We start from the raw sequence: 16,859 nt of genomic DNA, 5'->3' as shown, positions 1-16,859 counted from the left end.
AGATGTGCCCAGGCGACTCTGGGGCACGTTGTTCTTGGGCCTGGTTGGGGCAGTGGCCAGTGAGAAGGCACAGGGTCCCAGGAGAAACAAACAGCATGCTCCTTCTGAGGCCTGTGAGGACTCTTCAAATTCAGCCTGGGCAGGTGACTCCTGTCCTTTCACCTCCTCACAGAAGTGAAGAAAACCTTTGGTTTGGGAGAACAAAACAGTTGTTTGATCCAGCTCATAAAGCAGGGTGACATAGTGTGTTTACAGGTGACCTGGTGTTAGACATTTTTACATCAGAAATGATACGCTATTCTTGTCCCAGCTCCCAGCTGGAACCTAGGATATTCTCTCCACTGAGCAGTCCTTTGGGCTTACAGGCACCCACGTACAGGGCCCAGGAGGCAGCTTTGTTACAAGAAAAGAAAATCAACACTCATATTCTGCAATAGGCCGGGGTCCCCCAGAAGCCCACAGCACTTCACAGCTTTGTAATAGTCACTGCTAAAGGTACACCATAGACACGTTCCCACAGTTTCCCATGGATCTCCTATATTCAAATCGCAGCTCTGCTACTTTCTAGCTGTGTGACCTGGGGTAAGTCACTTAACCTCTCTGTGTCTTACTTCCCACATCTGTAAAATGGAGATGATAATAATACTTCATAGGGTTGTCACAAATATTAAATGCATATGTAAAGTGATTATATCAGTGCCCAGCATATGGTAAATAATGATGGTGAGTATTTTTATTTATCATCATCATTACACATGAGTCCCAGTGTTCTCAGCTTGATCAGGGCAGTTATTACTGATATTACTGAATTTTACTAATTCTTTAGCTCCAATACACACTAGGTTAAGGTCCTCGTGTCCTTAGGCCCTAGGAGGGCGGCTTTACTCCTTTGTAGAGAGGTAACTCTCCCCTGCTTTGGGGCTCACTTTCCCTTTGGGTTGTGGGAGAGGCAGCAGGGTCCATTCTACTCTTTATGGAGCCCACTTATCACCCCCAGCCTAGTCCCCTCTTGACAGTAGGATGGTGTGGCCCTTCTTAGAGTCAACTCGGCTGTCTGGGAGCCTCAGTTATGCTCTCACTCAGGATAAGTGGTGAAGGAGCAGGGGTTCTCATGGAAAGCTTTTCTGTGCCCGGCAGCCCTCAGAGGCTCACCAGTGGCAGGTCAGGGCTCCCAGGACTTGCTGCCACCAAGGAGGGCTCTGCGGGCATCTGTCCCTTTGCATGATTTTTAAACAAGTCACTTCTGGGATACATCTATACTAATAATGTCTTTTGCTCATGCAGTAATAATAACAGCTCCGTGATGGGCCAGGGCCTGAGAAGGCCTCCTCTTTGCCACGGTTGAGTGTGGGTAGATAATGGATCTTGAGCCTTCTCTGAAGCAGGAAGCAAACAGTGATGATTTAGGGATAGGCTGTGGGTAGGGGGTGGAAACGTGCTTCCCAGAATAGCACATGCTGTGTTTATCCTTAAAGAGAAAGCAGGATTGGACATTCCGTGTTGCATTGTGAAGCTCTCAGGGTGGTCTTCAGTTCATTCTGCTTGCAGAACAATGGTGGCCACCACCAGCTCTAGAGCTGCAGGCTAAACACAGCCTAGGGCTCAAGACTAGGCCTGTACTTCTTAGCATAAAGAAATAAGAAGACAGGAATGGCTAGTTGTCCAGGGCACTTAGTTTGTGGCTCTTGACTTGCCACGGGTAACAACCTGAGCTCCTGACCAAGGCACAGTTCCGTCCTCTCACGGGATTAGATTTCTGCATTTGCATTGCTGCTCTACCACCTGTGTGACATTGGGTAAGGTACTTGACCTCTCTGAGCCACAGTCTGATTCTCTGTAAATTGGAGACAATAGTACCACATTTATTGTATGAGGATTAAATTAGATATTTTATGTAGAGGCTGAGCAGAGGCCCAGCCAATGGCAAATGCTCAGTGAATGTCAGCCACGGTATCATAGTTCTTACTCCTTCAGGGATGTGAGCGATGGCCTGTGCTGCCTCCCACGCTGTCAGCTTCTTGAAGAGGGAGCCACCTCCTCCCCTCAAGAGGCAGCACACAGACTTGGAGCCCCTCGGCCTGGCCCATGCCCTGCCTCTGCCACCTTCTCGCTGTGTGACTTTGAGCACTTTCCTTAACCTCCCCGTGCCTCAGATTCCTCTCTGCGGGTGGAAGAACAACAGGACCTGCCTGTTAGGGGGGTTGGGAGGGTTAACACATTCATCCACAAGAAGCCCTTCCGTTCAGTGCTGGGTGAGTGCCCAGGAAACGATTGTCCCGTGTCCAGGCAGGACCTGGCACAGCGCCTGTCATCAATTTGGCACTCACCAAGTGACTCTTTGCTGGGTTGGCTACAACATGGTGGACCAGCTACCTTTGACTCCTTCTTGTTCCCACTTTTCCCATGTTCCTTTGAAAGTCTTTAAACGTGCAGCCCATGAGAAACGTCAGAAGTATGCTGGGGTGACCAAATACCCTTGTTTGCCAGCCATCAGAGTGATTTCTCAGGATACAGGACTTTCAGAGCTAACCCAGGGCAGTCCTGGGCAAACCAGGATGATTGGTCACACTACTCCTGCTCACATCTCTCACCTGAGGTGCCAGGGCTAAGGGTGTTCCTCTTAGAAGTGACTGGAATGGAGGGGTGGTCTCTCCCCTCCCTCATTTGTTATTAATGCCTCTCCTTCCCTCAGTGCTACTGAAATCTGTGTCCTGCGCCTCTCGCCATAGCTGCTGGGATGTGCTCCAAGGGAGTGGAACGTGTTGGCTCATCAGTGCAGTAGCACTGGCCATACTGGCGGGGCCAGTGAGGGGGACTTGTGCCTGGCCGAGGGGGTGAGGAGGACAGAGCTCTGCCCGGCTGCACTTCTTGTGCTGAGGCTGCTCTGCTCCTCCCGGGTGAACATTGGGCGTTTCACTCTGACGGAGGCGCTCGGTAGGCTTGGTGACTTCATCCGCTGTTACATGAGGCCATGCCCCGAGAATGTCTCACCTTGGGCATGTTACTTAAGCTCTCTTAGCCTCAGTTTCCTCATCTGTAAAGTGAGGATAACTATAATACTCTCTTATTGAGTTGTGAGGATAATTCTTTAGAGGCCGATTATCTGTATTTAGGAGATGGATTTGCACATAAGCCTGTAAAATCAGTCTTATTATTTTATATCCATATCTTATCCTTTAGTTCAATTATTAAACTCATGTTTATTGAGCGCTTACTGCATGTCTGGTACTGAGCTAGGCCCTGGGAACGCAATAATGAAAAAGCCACAGTTCCTGGCTGCAAGGAGCTCATAGAAGTCAAATGGATAAGTTAGCAAGGTCATTTCTTTTCCTTTTCCTCTCCTACTTCTTTTGTCTTTTCTTTTTTTTTTTTTTATCAATTTGTTAAGTGATCACTGTGGCAAAGATTGCTAGGTCTCTAATGAGTATAATTCTTCCCTTCTTTTTAACTAACAGAATCCCTATATTGTTGGGTGTGGCAAGGTGTTGGAGGAAGGGCAATGAAATATAATTGGAAGTCTAGTGGGGCTTACAAGAAAAGCTTTTAAAAGGGGGATGACTTAGCAAGAAGGCCCCACTTGTCTTTCCCTGCATCTTTCTTCTCTTTGCCTGGAACACTGAAGTGAAGGCTGGAGCTCCAGTAGCCATGTTATAAGCATGAGGACAAAGCTCACACCCTAGGGATGATGGAACTTAGAGCTGACAGGAGCCTAGGACCCTCATGATATTTTGAGGTCACCCTATCCTCTCTGGAATACTTAACTCCAGACTTCTCATTTTGTATGGGAAGAAAAAAATCTCTGCTTGCTTTAAGCCAGTATTTTCAGTCTCAGTTACCAGTAACTGAACAAAATTTCTAGCTGATCTATCTAATAGATGTGGAGCACAATGCAGAAACAGATGTAATTTTTTTCTCCTAAATGTCAAGAAGTGAAAGTCATAGAAATCTAACAAATAAGAACTTAATATTAAAACACAAGACACCCATTAATCTTTCCCAGTGTACACCAAGAGAAGCTGACTAAACCTGCCTTTTCCTTTTTTGTCCTCCATAAGAAAACTGAGTTTGAAATACCGTTAAATTCTGGTCTTTCTCAGGTTTGACACCAGAGGATTAAATTTATAGAATTAAGTGTTTTAGTTCAGCTTTGTTGGTATTAGATGATGTGCCCGATTCATCTTTTTTCTTAGTAGAATGCTCACAAATGCTTTCTTAGAAATCCAGGTTGTTTTATTCATCTGCATAGCCCTGTTATGGTTGTATTTTTAATAACGTTAATAGACCTCAAATCTTCAAAATTCACCTAACACACATTTTTTTCTCATTCTAAGCAATAATAAGGATAGCTTACATTTATTGAGTACTTACATTTTGCCAGTAACCGATAAATATTTAACACAGATAGTCTCATTTACTCACCTCAACATTCCTGCGAGGTAGATGCTTTATTATTATATTATGCAGATGGGGAAATAAGGCAAAGGGCGTTTAAATAGCCTGCTCAAGGTCACACAGCTAAGACGTGATGATGGCGCGTGAACTCAGGTAGTCTAGTCTCAAAAGTAAGCTATTCTGTCCTGAAATAGGTGAGTGACTTTGAACAAAGCTATTTCCTTACATATCAAAAATGAGATATATTTTCTAGAAACCTTACTTAAATCTGCCCAAGGACATATTGAATTCGCCCAAGATCTTGGGCGTTCTCCAAGAAGCCCTGGTCTTAAGGGATGGTCAAGAGGATGCTCCCTTATTGGAAGGCAACCAACAGCATGTGCAGTATTGTGCTTTCCCGTCCTCATCTGGAAGATCTGAATTCTATAATATTCAGTTATGCAGGTCGCGAGGCAGGAGAGACATTCAGCATTCAAGGCCTGGCAAGTAACCAGATGCTTATTAGAATGATAACCTGCTTGATATACTATTTATTGGCTTCCTTGTCTTACCTGTCTCACCTCCCTACTCGCCCATAAACATCTCCTGGGATCACCTCCCAAGTAAATGGCCTTATCTCAGGAAATGCTTCTGGGGAACTCAAACTAAGATTCGTGTGATTTACAACATCCATCCATCCATCCATCCATCCAACATTACTAACCTACCATACCTCTGGAAACATATGAGGTACTCAGGATAAGAGATAAATAAATCACTACCCTTGAACTAAAGTTTCTTACTTGAATGACTTTGTGTATCCTAAATCACCAGGCAGAGATAGTCGATATGCCAGCTGCCAAAGCAGCACTGAAAAGACTATAGAATTCCCTTTTTAGAATCTTGAGAGTGCTGCACCAGCACAGCCATCCCAGCAGGGGCAGACAGTGCCTGGCACATGGAGGATGTTCAAGCAATGTTTACCGAGTGAGTGTGCGAGTGGGCAGAATGAACAGATGGATTAATTATAAGGTACATCAGGTTTTCTCTGGGATCCATCTACCTTGCTGCTTGAAACCTTGCCCCAAAACGTTATAAATTCACAATTGAAAATACGGCCTCAGAAAATCAAGAAACTTACTCGGGTAAGGTGAGTGTGGGATCCTTCCTAGTAAAGATACTCGTATACATACACCTAAAGGAAGAGGGAGCAGGGAGACAGATGAACCCAAAGCGACCTGTTCTAAAGGCCCTCTGCATGGGTCTGGAGAGATTTGGGGATGGCAGTTTTTTCTGGTACCTCTCAAATCATGGAACACAAACAAGGTTAATCCCAGCTACAAGCACAAACAAGGCCATATTTTGAATTCCTGTATTACTAGTTATTATGTGCAACCCATGAGGTGATTTCTGTGCACTAGGGAGTTCTGAGGATGACAGCTTTTAACCCTCTCCCCTGCACTGTGGAGGGGCGTGAGGAAGGCTGATGCCTACCAAGCTGCTACAAGAAGGAAGGGTATAAATAATCAGTGTTACTGAGGAGCTTATGATGAGATGTTGGTTCATGGTGGGCTCTTAGAGGACTTTGTGGAGGAGAAGGGGCTTGCGCTGATTCTTGGTCTGTGGGTAGGATTTGGCTGGGTGGAGAGAATGGTAACAGTGCTCATTTATCAGGTACTTACCCTGCTCCTAAGCAAAATCTCATTGAATCCTCCCCAAGTCCTAACAAGCACTTCTATCAGCATCCCTATTTTAAAGATGAATGTTAGAAAGGTTTAATAATATGCTCACATCAAAACGATGAATAAAAGGCAGAGCCAAGGTCAGATTCAGGTGGTTTGTTTCCAGAACCTGCCCCTTTAGCAACCATTTTGGACCATTCCACTGCTGTGCTATTTCTTATAGGGCCAATAGGGAGGGAAGTTAGAAATGGCAAAGAAAAAAAAAAAGCATTCTGCAATGATGATGACCTTGAGTGTCAGGAGAGATTCTATCTATTGCTTCCTGCAGGCTGTGAAGCTGAACCGGTTCCCCTCTTTGCAAGGTCTCAGCTGGAGACACACTTGAGTGTCAAGTATTCCTGTTGTATCATGGCCTTGCTGCCAGAACAGTTGGGACACATGAAAACAGATTCCACACAGGCCTTGCTTTCACATGTACCTCATCTACTGTCACCGTTGTTCCTTTTACAAAATTGTTAGTCAGATGGTCACATGTCTTGTTAGGGAGACCACTTCATGGGTGGGGTAGAGGCTTGATCACTGCACTGTACACCTGAAGCTGATGTTGTATAATATTGTATGTCAACTATAACTGAATATATATATATATATGTATATATATATATATATATATATATATATACACACACACATATATATAGTCACGGGATGTGGAGAATAGTGTGGGAGTGGAGTCAAGGGAATTGTAATAGATATGTATGATATCGGGGGGGGAGTGAGGCAGAGGATTGGGGGAGGGGGTTGTCACTTTGAGGGGTAAAACGTATAACTATTGCACTGTGTTGTACACCTGCAACTAATTAAAAAAATTTTTTTTAAAATTTAATTGTGGTAAAACACATGTAACATAAAATTGACCATCTTAATCATTTTTAAGTGTACAGCTCAGGATTAAGTACATTCACATTATTGTGCAACCAATCTCCAGAGCTCTTCTCATCTTGCAATACTGAAACTACACTCATTAAACAACTCCTCATTTCTTCTTCCCCCAGCCCCTGGTAACTACCATTCTACTTTCTGTTTCTATGAATTTGACTGCTCTAGGTACCGCATATAGATGAAATCATACAATATTTGTCTTTCTATGGCTGGCTATTTCATTTAACATAGTGTCCCCAACGTTCATTCATGTTGTACCATGTATCAGCATTTCCTTCTTTTGTAAGGCCGAATCATAATGCATTGTATGTATATGCCACATTTTGTCTATTCATTCATCCATTGATGGACACTTAGTTGTTTTCACCTTTGGCTATTGTGAATAATGCTGCTATGAATATGGGTGTGCAAGTATCTCTTTGAGATCCTGCTCTCAATTCTTTTGGGGATGTAGACCTTTGTTTCTTATGTTCAGTGGCCACAGTAGAAGGAAAAGAGGAAGAAAACTGCAAAAAAGACAGTGTAACAGCCAAGCCAAGAGAGGAGAGGAGCCCCGCAGCTATACTAAGCAGCTCCAAAGACGATTTCTAAGCCCAAAATGTCAGCTGATAATTCTCATGGGGCCAGCAAAGAACCTGGAGTTACCACATCTAATTCCCTCATGAACTCTTCAATAGTACTGCTGTTGGAACGGTGCTTGAGGTCCTTCTTTGTGCTGGGAATTATTTGGAATTTGTTCTCATGAGGAGCAGAGTTTGGAGAGAAAGTCCTAGATCCAAGCCATAACTACCAACCACTTCCAGATGTGCTCCAGAGGCCCCAGATGGGGGTCAAGAGTCTTGAAGGAGATTTTGTAAACCTTTAGCTGTCCTGCCACCTTAGCTCTGGAAAGAAAGGCTCAGCCTATCACCAGAGCCTAATTGTGTACCCTCTGGGCTCTCAGGCGAATCTCTGGCCTTGCTGTTTAGGGCTAGATTCGTGACAGGTGTCCTTTACACAGAGATCATATGTTACATCTCCCCTCCCCCCACCTTCTAGGAGACAGGAAATTGCTGTAGGAGGTCCCCCTGTTCCTTTAAGGACCCTGGTCCTGAGGGAGGCAGAATGGCCCTCTGCACGAGGCAGGCATGCCTCATGTCTCTGGCAGGGGTTGTCCCGTCTAAGGCTCAGAGCTGCAAGTGTCAGGCTGTGGCTAGCTGCAGGGAGACAGGGAGGGCAGAAGGCGGTGGGAACTAGCTCCCAGCTCAACATTTTTGTGCAGAGAGCCCAAGAGAGAGGCCGTGGTGCTCTTCGTACCCACTCTGCATTGGAGGGGGTTATGGCTAACATCCCCTGTGGGCCGAGTGAAACGGGCCTGGAAGGGAGCTGGGTGTGACTCTGGTCCCAGAGGCGTGCATCCCAGAGGCTATGTTCTCTGGCTCCGGAGGGCAAGGGCTTCCGGTGGCTGCAGTTAGCAAGCTAGACCCTCCTTAGGGTCTGCACTTAGAATCCTGTTTGAGCTGGAAGGGGCCCTGGAGATCATCTGGTTCAAGGCAATCATTTTATAGAAGCTTTGCTTGAGCCAGACGTGTGAAGTGACTTGCCCCAGGCCACAGTGTGAAGAGAGCAGATCCAGCAGCGTAACCCCACAGTTCCTTTCCTCTGCCCTGTCGGGCCTCCTCTGAAGTTGGTAACACAGCGTCAGGTAAGTTGTCTCCAGCATGGCAAACACCAGCTTTAGTCAGGAGTGAGGCCATCCCGAGGGCATATACTAAATACTATGTGGTCAGGTAATAATAGATACATGCAGGAGATAGGAAATTTGGCTAAAATGGGGCTTTGCTCAGTGTAGCAGGTGACTCTTCCTGAAATTTCTCTGTGTTAACTAAATTCTTGAAGAATTTCCTTGTCATAGAAAGAATCCACATTCTCAGGTTCCATTTGGTTAGTTTCTTGTGCTGAGCAGATATCCTCTCTCCTGGTCACCTGAGTAATAGTTCTCTTCTGAGACTTCGAATCTATAAACGTAAACAATTTTTTCTGTTTGTAGATCTGTCTTCTGTTTCTCCTTGTTTGGCTTCTCTAGACTTGGACATATTAGACCTGTCCTGGAGAAGCCAGGTCAGTGCTTGTTCCAGTAACACAGAACCTCCCACATGGAATGCAGACTGTCCACATTGCTCAGCTATTGCCGATCCCTGAGATAAAGGGTGTGGGGGACAGAGACTGATTTTGAAGAATGAGGGAGGATATTTGTACCCAGGCCTGACTGTGAAGAATCTTTTCCCCATCCCATCTCACCATGACCCAACAGTTCCATGACCCAACAGGTGAGAGATTCTTGGGGGCCAACTCAGTAACACACAAGACCCTAGGATGCACACTGCTGATAAAGGGAGCCCCAGAAGCTAGACATCGGTTATCCCTTTGGTATTATTTGAGGCCGTATCTGAGGACTGGACTTCAGGATGAACAGTCATGGAAAGGGTGGCCTCAGCTGCCTCTTCCCCCTGCAGCTTCTAAAGGGATAAAAGCTGAGGTGCATCTGCCTGCATTAGAAATCTTCCCCCACTGGACGGACAGGACTCTAAAGAGGACACCGCCTTCTCTCAGAGGACAATGCTGTCCCTTTCCAAGGACATAGCAGCACCTCCTATGCCTGTTCGTCCCTTAGAGGTATGATCATGCGGGAGCTTGTCAGGTCCTGGACCATAGAGTCACCGGGCTAGAAGAGACCTCGGAAATCCTCCAGACCAGTGATTTTCAAACATGTCTTTAACAGAAGAAACTTGATCCAAATGAAGTCTTACAGGGAGGCTGTAGCACATATCCCCTCGGCCCACCCCAGGGGCTGCCTGCAACAGATTCCACATGCTCCCAAGGATCTGGCCAGGCCCGGTCACATGTACTTTTTGGAATTAAAGGAACAAATTAGCCCCAGCTCCACATCCTGAGAATAAGAGTTGGCTTTCTAAGGCAAACCAGAAGGTGTTTTGGGAAGAAGAGGAAGTGTATGCTGATCAGGCAAAAACAATAGATGTCGATTCTAGCGGTGGTACTCAAACTTTAATGTGTGTACAAGTCACCTGGGGATCTTGTTAGACATACTGATTTCTGAGACTCACACTTGAGGATTCTAATTCAGAAAATTGTGAGTAGGGCCCATGAATCTGCATTGCTAAGAAAGCCAATGTTGCCGCTGCCTGACCGTTGCACTGTGGTGCTCGGTGACCATTATGTTCCTTAAGGTGCTGCTGAAGCTCATAGAGCAGTGTGCCCCTGCCGGCATGCTTCCTCGAGGGGATTGCTGGTGATGGCCAGACAGAAGGTTGCTCTGCTGTAGTTTCCTGGGTATTACTATCCTCTCTGCTCTTCCTGTAGATCAGAAGATGATGGGACTTGGCCAAAGGATGCATGTGTGGGCCACCCACAGCTATTGCATAAGGGGTTTCCCTCCAAGTCCCTTTCGGGAAGGCCTCTTTCCCCTCCAGATGCTTCCCTAGGAGGTGGCCTTCTGTCTTAGGAAGAGGAAGGGGAAAGGGGAGGCAGTGGAAGGGCCCAGGGCTAGGGTGGGCCACATGGGAATGATTTCCTGAACAAGGAAGTTTCTGAAAGCAGAGATAGAGTCTCTTAACCCCTCACCTTCAGCAGAGGACAGGGAGGGCTTGGACTTTTAAGAGACCTGAAAAAGTTCATTGCCCTGGATTGCTGTTATGCTGGGACAGAATCCTTTCAAACACATCCAGATGTACCGTATTTCCCCATGTGTAAGACGCTCCCATGTATAAGACGCACCTTAATTTTGGGGCCCGAAATTTGAAAAAAGATGTATTACATAAAGTTATTGAACTCAAGTTTTATGCATCATAAAATTCATACAACTCCTCATCACTGTCAAAACTCTCAACCATAGCCAGTCTCGGATTGTTTTCTCAGTTTGAGGAGGACCAAACTTACGTTCAGCAGTATGATTTCCATTCACTTTTGCAAACTGGATCACTTTTAACTTGAATTCAGCACTGTATGAAAATCTTTTCTGAGCCATTTCTGAGCAGAACGTGGCGAAACGTAACCTAATATTACCGGTAACAAGTGTGAAACAATGAGCGCAAAGACAACAAGTGGGAAATGCAAGTAAAAAATCTACAACCACTGTATAAGATGCACCCAGGTTTTAGACTCCAAATTTTTCGCAAAAGGGTACATCTTATACATGGGGAAATACGGTACCTAAGGACTGATCCACTGAGACAGGAGCTGGTCCAGGTGAGATCTGATTGGCCCCATGGCTGCCACAGCAGAGCAGCACACTCAAGTCCTGTCTTACCTACTTGAGTGAGCAGAAATGCTAATAACTCCAGCGCAGCCCAATAGAAGTATAATAGAGATGTCCTATGAGTATATATACAATTAGAAATTTCTAGTAGTCAGGTTACAAAAGTAAAAGAAAACAGATGAACTTGATTTTAATAATATATTGTATTTAACCTAATATACCCAACATATTATCATTTTAACACATACTCAATTAAAAAAATTATTACTGACATAGTCTACATTTTTTCATACAAAATCTTTGAAATCTGGTATTTCAAGTTCTGTCTCAATTTGGACTAGTCACATGTCAAGTGCTCAGTAGCCATGTGGGGCTAGTGGCTGCTGAATTGGACAGCACAGCTTTCGTCCCAGCAGGTCAAAGCTGTCCTCCATTTCTTCCCCACTTTCTTCCTCTTCTAGAGTAATGTGGACGCTGGACAGAGATAGTAACGGGCCCTGCAGAGGCTTAGCTGCAATGGTGGTGGTACCTGCAAAAGCTGAGACCTAAGGATGGCAACCGGCCTGTTCTGTGATCAGTTACCTTCTGTTTTGGTGGCTCTGTGCAATGTGTGAGTCACTGCAGGGGCAGAGAGATGGGGAGGCAGGGTGGGCGAGGTCCTCCCTATTCTGAGGCCTCCTGAGGGCCTTTGTGCTTGTGGGGGTGGGAGGGAGGGACTGACACAGTGGAGGATGGGATAGTGAGGGACTATGGAGTGATGTGTCTGGATTCACAAAAATAGAGTGGTGTCTGTGGGCTGGTTACAAAAACTCAAAATACCATTTCCCTGTGCAGGGGAGGAATAGGACAAGGGACATGTTAAAGAACTACATGCTTTTATGATTAAAACACTCAGGAAAGATAATGAAGACCAGGGCCCTCAGAAATGTCAGGATCTGGGGCTCTTTTTAAAATTGGATCTTAGAGTCGTTTCAATTTTCCAGAGTTGTGCCTGAGAGCCATTTTTCTTTCCTGTGTCACACATCTGTTTTCAGTACCTCCCTTGATTTGAACATTTAAGAAAATTCGCCTCATGTACAATCTTCCATTGGCTTCTAAAATGTGCAGATGTGTTATCTTTGAAAAGCAGCTGGTCAAATGCTCTCTCACAGGATGTGGTCATAGCCTAGAGTCCTTGGGAAGAGTGCTCTATCTGAGTACAAGCAATAGTCATCTCCAGGGGCTACGAGCTCAGGCAGAGTTTGAACCCCATCTTGTTACTGGCCAGGCCTCTGCCAAGTTACTTAACCTCTCTGAGCCCAGTTTCCTCCTTCCACCACACGTGAGTAATAAGTTCTGACCTGGCTGGGAGGATGTTGGGAAGATCAAAGGAAATAATGTGTGTGCTGTGCTTAGCACGTTGCCTAGCACGTGCCATCACGACTGTTTCTCTGTAGCAAACACCACTCTTCTGCACTCGGTGTCATGGCCAGCCAGGTGGAGTCTTCTCATTCACCAAACTGCTTTATGTTTAAATTAGACAATACAACACAACAGATGGGGGATATGATACGCAGATAGGAGGGATTTGCCCACAGCTGCTTAGGGAATTGGTGGCAGAGCTCAAGACAAAACCCCGAATTTCTGTTTTCCAGTGCTTATTTAGCAGGGTCTTCTGGGGCTCAGAACCTGCCATGTCTTTCATTTCAGAAAGCACAGAGAGGAAATGGATAAGGCAAGGTTTGAATACCTAACCACAGAGTAAATACCACAGCCTAATATAAAAAGTCAAACAAAAAACCCTTCATGTAAGTACTAGACCTTTAGTAGAATGGGCTAATTCATAGTCACTAAAAATGCTTACAGCAACTATTGATTCGACATGGGAAAACACGTTTGATCTATGTCAAGTGAAAGAAAAAACAGGAAATAACACTGCACATAATTTAATGCTAAGGCTAAATATATATATATGTATGCTCTAAACCAGATGTTATATTTCCTTATCTCTGTTGGATAATAGTTTTTTCTCTATGCTTTGGTGTATTTTCGACAATGAACACTCACTACTTTCATGATCATGAAAAACAAGGAAGGTTATGAAAGATTTCCAGTCTCTGGGTTTCCACCGGGGAGCCCATAGCTTATTCTCATCTCTCTCAGCCTTGCAGGGCTCCTAGTGGCTTCAAAGCTTGCTTTGTTTACAAAATGATGATTATGGGGGGTGTCCAGGGAGACTGAGTGAGAGAGAACAAAGTGAGACATGTTTTATTGAAGATGCTAACCAGAGTCAAGATACTCTCGCAAACAAAAACCTTTAATGAATTCAGTGGGTGGCTGTTCCAGGGAAAGTCAATTGGGTAAATGGCAAATGGGAATGTTAGCAAGCTCCGTGAGAGAGGATGATAGACTTCTCTCTCTCTACAGGGAAGAGATTACAAATATAGTCCATGATGATAATGGTTTTTATTTAGTTGGGGATGGGTTAACTCATTGTATTGGGAGTCTGATGAGGTCAGTGGCAAACGTTCATCCTCCTCTCTCATCCCACTGGCTTTCTGACCACCTCCCTCCAGATCATGAGTGGGTTTTGCTTCTGTTCTCCCAAGCCTCAGGGTCTTGCCTGTGGCTGTCTTCCCAAACCTGCCTGTTGTGTCTTGCTACCCAATGGAAGTTCTTTTGCCTTGGGTCTGGTTGTTCCTCTCTGCCCAGCCATTTTGGGTCTGCCCATTGTCCCCACATTTCTCTGTGGCATCCGACCCTACCTTTGACCTTTTGCCTGTTCCTCAGGTCCTTGCTCTGTATCTTTGGTGCACTGAGCCTGGCTCCTCTTCCATGCCTGGTTTCAGCCTCTAGGGCCCAGGTCAGAGCCCTGCTCCTCCTGTGTTCTCAGGAGAGATGGCTGGACATCACTGACCATTTGACTTTTCTCTGTGCCGCAACCATAGAAGCTCTGTGGCTCTGTTACTCTGCACAGTCCTTCTATAGCCACAAGAACAGGGCAGACTGGGAGATGATACTGGTGGGTCAGGCTAGGTCTATCTTATGAATCTGATTCTACCACTTCCTGGTCATGAGACTTCGGGCAAGTTGTTTCATCTCTGTCAGCCTCAATTTTCTCATCTGCCAAATGGTGACAACAATAGTTACCTGATAAGGTGAGATATTACTTGTAAAGTGCATTTAACTTGTCTGGCACATACCTAGCATTCAATGAATATTAGTAGTTGCAATGTTATTATTTTACTATAAAAGCCACCTAACCTAACATGTGGTAAGAGCGTGGGCTCTGGAGTCAGACAGAGCTGTTTAAACTGCTCTTCTGTCCGTGGCTACCCGTGACATACCTGTGTGCTTCAGGTTCTTCTTCTTCCATAAAATGGGACAATAAAGAGCACTGGCTCGAGGACTCACTGCAGTGACTGAATGAAATAATGCATATGAAACACTTGCCAAACGGATGTAGCACCGCAAAATGTTGGCTAGTGTTGGCATTGGAGATGATGACAGTCTCACCAGCTTTTTCTAGGAAGGATGACTACGAAATTATTTATCTTCCTTTTCTTAATAACATTCCAGTGTTGACATTTGAATTCTAAAGTAGACCAAATTTTCATGGTTGTGCTGGAGAATCATAACAGTATAAGAGTGAGATTAGGACTAGAATTGGCAAGCCTGGTTTTCTCTCTGCCCAGGAGGATGAGCTAATTGTGTCCTAAACCAGATTCTCTTTGTCTCCAGGGCACTGTGAGCTGAAACCAAGGGGGCCTCTGAATGGGTGGATATTGTGGCTAACAGCCATGTCTTTGGATGTGGATTATAATGTTGAAGATCTAGTCTCTCTGCTTCATATTATATAAAGTAAAAGCAAAAATCCTTTCAGAAAATTATCCTATTTGGCTCAAGACTACAAAAGTGACTCAACATCATTCAGGGACTCACTAGCAACAGGAAAATATGGCCTCATGGAGTCAGCGAGTGTGGCTAGTCATCTTCTAGAGAAAGTCACCTTTGCTGTCATTACAAACCCTCGCTAGTCTGGAATAATCATAAGCTCAAGGAGGAGAACTTTTCTCCTTGAAGGAAACATGCCTTATGAAAACGAAGTTTTGCCATCACTTAAATCAGCCACACAGGAATTCCCATTTTCCGAAAGCTGCTGTAGTGAAATCCACCTGTTATAAAACATTGTAACTGAATTCTAGATTTGCCAAAACAAGCCACTCAAGCACTAATACAATAAGCGGGTTGCTTTGTGCATGAAATGGGACTTTTATGTCAGATGTTAAAAAGGTTTTATATCCGTTGGCTCATTAATGATGACTGAACCTTATGAACCAGGCACCAGACATTTCTTTTTCTAAGGAAAAATAAGCATCAAGGAATCCAGGGACCAGGGCTAAGCTCTGAGTCTGTCAGCGGAGAGTTGCACATTAGATTGAGATTTCTGTCTTGAAAGCCAGACTCCGGGGCCATGTTATTCCCTCACCCAACACCTAGATGATTGGTTTTTGTAGCAGGGAAGAGGTCCTTGAGGTTGAGCTCGGCAGAAAACAGCCATTGTTCCTGATCTCAAGATTTATATGGATTCAGTCGAGATGGTTAAAAAAGAGGGTAAACCCCAAGCCAAACAGAAACACAAACTCAGCAGCTCTCCTCAACTAAAAGAGTGCTTTGCTTAGCAGAGACTCTTAAGGAAAAGTGGAAGAGTATGCTTAAAAAAAGAAAAAAAGTGCTGTAAGGCCTATGTGCAGGTAATACAGTCAGTATCTTATACCCCCACAATGACAATGATCAGATAGTGTTTATGAAATGCCCACGTATGCCTGGTGCTCTGGTGCATGCATGCAAGTCAGTCTAAGCAGACAGGAGTCCTTCTCTCGCACGTTAGTGGCTCATGAATGGCTGCAGGTGCTTGTGAAGAACAGCAGCCCCCCCGGCACCACCTTCAGAGGCTCAGGTCCAGTAGGTCTCATGGGAATCTGGGGGGTCTTCATTTCTCTTAGAAAATCACGTCAGGCAGTTCTGACATAAATGGTCCATAGACTGTACTTAGAGAAACACTTGATTTAGCAAAAATGGTAAATTATAAAGCCAAATCAGAACACTACACATTGTAAAAGGAGGAAGATTAATAAGTCCAACACTATAATGATGTAATAGTTCCATGAGAAAGCCAATATACTTAAAAGCTGTCTAAAATCTGTGGTTTTTTGAAACTTGCAGATAAGTGTTTAAAGGGGCTAGTTAGTCCTTATAAGGAACATGAAAGTGAACCCAAAGCCACCTGGTTTATTTTATAAATGATATTAATCAATGCCATGTCTATTATTATTTAGTGACAGCCTAGTTGTTCTCTACCCTGGATGGGTGCATATTAGAATCGTCTGGGAGCTTTTTTTTTTTTAAGATTTTATTGGAGAATTGGGGGAGGGGAACAGTGTTGGGGAATGGGGGAAGGGGAACATCCAAGTTGTTCTTCAGTCTTCATTGTGGAGGGCGCCATCTGGCTGCCCGTCGGCAGCTCATGGCCTCTAAGCTCAAGGTGCTGTGTTCAAACTTAGTTGCAAGTGGGCGTAGCCACCATCCCATGCGGGAGTCAAACCAGCAGCCCTGTTGTTGTTAAGAGC

At 44.9% G+C, this 16,859-nt stretch overlaps 1 protein-coding gene across 1 annotated transcript in view; it reads left to right on the top strand.

Annotated features, from left to right (window-relative positions):
• ZNF366 (zinc finger protein 366) overlaps positions 1-16,859 on the top strand; it is a 311,266-nt gene that overhangs the window by 99,647 nt on the left and 194,760 nt on the right. The gene's annotated exons all lie outside the window — the stretch shown is intronic.

The sequence above is a fragment of the Hipposideros armiger genome, unplaced genomic scaffold (assembly GCF_001890085.2).
Source record: "Hipposideros armiger isolate ML-2016 unplaced genomic scaffold, ASM189008v1 scaffold_432, whole genome shotgun sequence".
NCBI lineage: Eukaryota > Metazoa > Chordata > Mammalia > Chiroptera > Hipposideridae > Hipposideros > Hipposideros armiger.
Note: the sequence above shows the minus strand (reverse complement) of the source record. Positions and strands in the feature narration are given on the sequence as shown.